The sequence below is a fragment of the Sapajus apella genome, unplaced genomic scaffold (genome assembly GCF_009761245.1).
Source record: "Sapajus apella isolate SASKATOON/1434 unplaced genomic scaffold, GSC_monkey_1.0 scaffold80, whole genome shotgun sequence".
Taxonomy (NCBI): domain Eukaryota; kingdom Metazoa; phylum Chordata; class Mammalia; order Primates; family Cebidae; genus Sapajus; species Sapajus apella.
The window spans coordinates 887,542-891,305 of record NW_022437020.1 but is presented as its reverse complement, the minus strand read 5'-3'; the positions used below and the strand labels follow the sequence as shown (position 1 = coordinate 891,305).

The 3,764-nt window shown below is 45.4% G+C and overlaps 1 long non-coding RNA gene across 1 annotated transcript; it reads left to right on the top strand.

Annotated features, from left to right (window-relative positions):
- Positions 1-1,399: 1,399 nt before the first annotated feature.
- LOC116533226 lies at positions 1,400-2,553 on the top strand. The gene is made up of 2 exons (XR_004261156.1): positions 1,400-1,813; positions 2,211-2,553. It is a non-coding gene; the product is annotated as an uncharacterized LOC116533226 (long non-coding RNA).
- Positions 2,554-3,764: the final 1,211 nt, after the last annotated feature.

Genomic DNA, 3,764 nt, shown 5'->3' with positions numbered 1-3,764 from the left:
AGATGTGATATTTTGGGGTCTGGTCCTTCGTTTTGTATGTTCAGAAACGTGATTTGTCTTTTCATGCAAGCCTGATTGGGCTCTTGGGCAATGACTCACAGTAATTCAACTGGAAGGGAACTGATTTGTAAACCAGATGCCAGTTTGTTCCTTTGCAATGGGAGAAAAACTTGTCATGAGGCCCAGGGCTTGCTGATTCCTGCTGGTGGAGGAGCTCTTTCCCTCTGTGCAGGGGAATTGGAACGGGGGCCGGGCAGGGGGGCAAACGGAAGTTGTTAGCAAGATTTGCAATGAGACATGGATGGCTTTTAAGGCTATTTGCATCACCCTTTTACAGCCCTTTGGAACATTTCTACCTGAATAACTTGGATTTATCCAGATCAGAGTTTAGCAAACTATGGCCTATAGACCAGCCACTTGTTTTTGTGAATGAAATTTTATCGCAACACAGCCATGCCCCTCCATACATGCATTGAATACAGCTTCCTTCTACAACAGAGACCCTGTGACTTACAAAGGCTAAGAGATGGACTCTCTGGTCCTTTATATGGGTCTGCAAACCCCTAATCTAGACAAGCAGTTTTCAAGCTATAGTTGTGACCTGTTAGGAGTTTTAAAATCAGTTTAAAGACTTAAAACCAGCAGTTTATTTTAAGAGGAATAAAAAAGCATAGAAAACATCAGAGTCCATTTTTTTTTGCAGGATAAGTATTATTTTATGAAAACTTTTTTTTTTTTTTTTTTTTTTGGAGACAGTTTCGCTCTTGTTGCTCAGGCTGGAGTGCAATGGTGCTGTCTCGGCTCACCGCAACCTCCGCCTCCTGGGTTCAGGCAATTCTCCTGCCTCAGCCTCCTGAGTAGCTGGGATTACAGGCACGTGCCACCATGCCCAGCTAATTTTTTTTTTGTATTTTTAGTAGAGACAGGGTTTCACCATGTTGACCAGGATGGTCTCGATCACTTGACGTCGTGATCCACCCACCTCGGCCTCCCAAAGTGCTGGAATTACAGGTGTGAGCCACCATGCCCAGCCCGTAAAAACTTTTTTTGTATGTATATCTGCAGACATAGGTATATGGCCCCGGGTTCACAACGTAAAATATGTTTTTGCATTGAGAGTGAAATAAAAAGTTTTAAAATAACTAATCTAGAAAGAATCTCTTTCTCAGACAATTCTGAGAAGCACCAAACAAATCTAACTTTTTGGCTCCCCTTCTTCCTACCATCATGGTTTATAATTTACGATAATAATATTGATACCACATCATCATTTTCAAATGTCTTCCTTACAAAATCCCCATGAAATTTTCACGTCAAACTTTGCAAAAAAACAAAAACAAAAACAAAAACAAAACCAACTGTTACTCCTGGTTTAGAATTTGGAAAGCCAAGCCTCATAGAGTTTTCTGCCTTGGCAAAGACTGCAGTTCTCATGGATGAGGCTTGTCTTGAAACCCAGGTCTTCTGTCTTGTCTGGTACCTTTCCTAACATGTGATTTCTTTCTAGGGTCTAAGAAACTCCTTCCTGTCTGACAATGCCTCCAAAGTTTTAGGATTTTCAGGATTACCTTTATATTCTGTTTTACACTGATGGCTTTGGGATAAAATGCCCTGGAAATATCTCTCTCCAAAACCATCCCTAGAGAGAAGTCTGATACATTGTGGCACCACAGTCCTCTTCATCATCCCTCTGTGAGGTCACCAAGGACTTACAAAGAAAAGGATCCCCCATTAAATGAAAAGACTAGAAAGTGGAGGGACAATGACCCACCCAGACACCATATTTCCTCCTCCATCCTTTCTCTCCCCAGGGGTAGGAGAAACAAGTTATAAAATTATCAGGCACAGAGGAGCCATGGGTTCTTGAGGTATTGGGGAGATTCATTTTAGGGACTGGAAAATTCATCTGCCCCTGGCAAAGGACCTTGGAAGAAGCGGCGTGAGTCAGCTTCAGGCCCAGCTGCTCACCTTGGTGGCCCACATTGCACTGGTAGCTTTTCACCCACATGAACTCGGTTCAGCCTGAACAGCTTAGGTGACAGCTGGATTGAGAAAAGCTGTGGCCTGTGTGAAGCTCACAGGTGGCAGAGGCAGAGCTAGGACTCAGACACAGGCAATCTGACTCCCCAGCTCACATTTTTAAGTCCCCTGGGTATTGCCTGTTTTTGAATGCAGAGAAAGGAAAAGCTCTTGAGCCTGTATTCTTTCAGGTCACAAAGTCTAAACTACCCAATGAGGAAACCGGGGCTGGGGTGAAGTCTACCCAGGAATCAGGCCCACGGTTGGCTGGACCCACCTCCAGGCTGTCAGGGTCTGCACAGCAAGACAACTGAAGAACAGCAGGGGAGAGAAAGATTTGCTAAAGATGTTCATATGGATAGGAGGACAGAATAACAGCACAGAAACAGAGCCCCACTCAGTCTTTAGAGAAATAGATATCAGGGTTCAACCCTTCCTGCTGTCACTTCGAAACTCAGAGGAAGACATCTGTTTTGGTGACTGTCCTTTTCCATTCAGGTGGCTATGACAAAATACCATAAACCACATAATTTAAAAAGAACACACAATTACTTCTCTCAGTTCCAGAGGCTGGAAACCCCAGGATCAAGGAGCTGGCAGATTTGGTGTCTGGTGAGGGCCCACATGTTGGTTCATAAATGGCACCTTCTCGCTGTGTCCCTTGAGCCCTTTTGTTTAAGTTCCGAGGTACATGTGCAGGACGTGCAGGTTTGTCGCACAGGTAAACATATGCCACTTGCTGCACCTGTCAGCCCATTACCTAGGTATCAAGCCCCGCATACATTAGCTATCCTGTCGCTCTCCCTCCCCCCAACCCACAGCAGGCCCCAGTGTATGTGATTCCCTCCCCGCGTTCTCATCCTCCAGCTCCCGCTGAGAAGTGAGAACACGTGGTGTTTCATTTCTGCTCCTGTGTTACTTTGCTGAGGATAATGGCTTCAATGCGGTACACATACACCATGCTGCCTTTTAACAAGGGCATTAAGAATCCTCATAACCTAATCACCCCCCAAAAGCCGCCACCTCTTAATACTTTGTATTGGGGATTAGGTATCAACATGAGTTCAGGGGGTGGAAGGAAGTGGGGGAGCACAAACATTCAGGCCTTAGGGAAGATGATGGTGCAAAGTCAACACTCCTGCCTTTTCTTCCTGAAAGTCAGCAGAAACAAGAGAATAGAGCTAAAAACACCAGCTCCATTTTCCATACCGGGACCGCCTGACGGCTTGGCAGCTGATTGGGGCGCACAGGAATATTTCCTGAGCACAGATTCTGTCTGAAGTGCAAGTGTCCTGTGTGGCCAGGACTAATAGCTGTGGAGACTGCTGGGACTGCAGGGGCTGCCCGTGACCACCCCCAGTGCCCTTTGCAGACACAGAGGAAGGTGTTTTCTGAAAATCCCTCAAGGCCTGGCAGGAGGCTAATGAAAATACCAGTAAGGGGTGATTCCCCCAGGAATACACTTCAGAGGCTGGAGGCTCCTTCTTTAATTTTTTGATGACTGTGGTAAACCAGAGGGTGTTGAGGAAAAGCCTAATCAAAGCTGTAGAACGTTGAACAGTCACTTTTGTTTGGAAGGACTGAGCTGTCCAATGATTTAATCAGGGTTGATGCTTTCTTGAAGAGGAAATCCACCTGAGCCAGTGGATTTTCCAGCTAGCATATTAACTCATTCTAGAGACTGATGTGAGCTTTCTAATGGGACACTTGGGAGTGAAGGTTTGGAAGAGGAGAGAGAGAAAGAA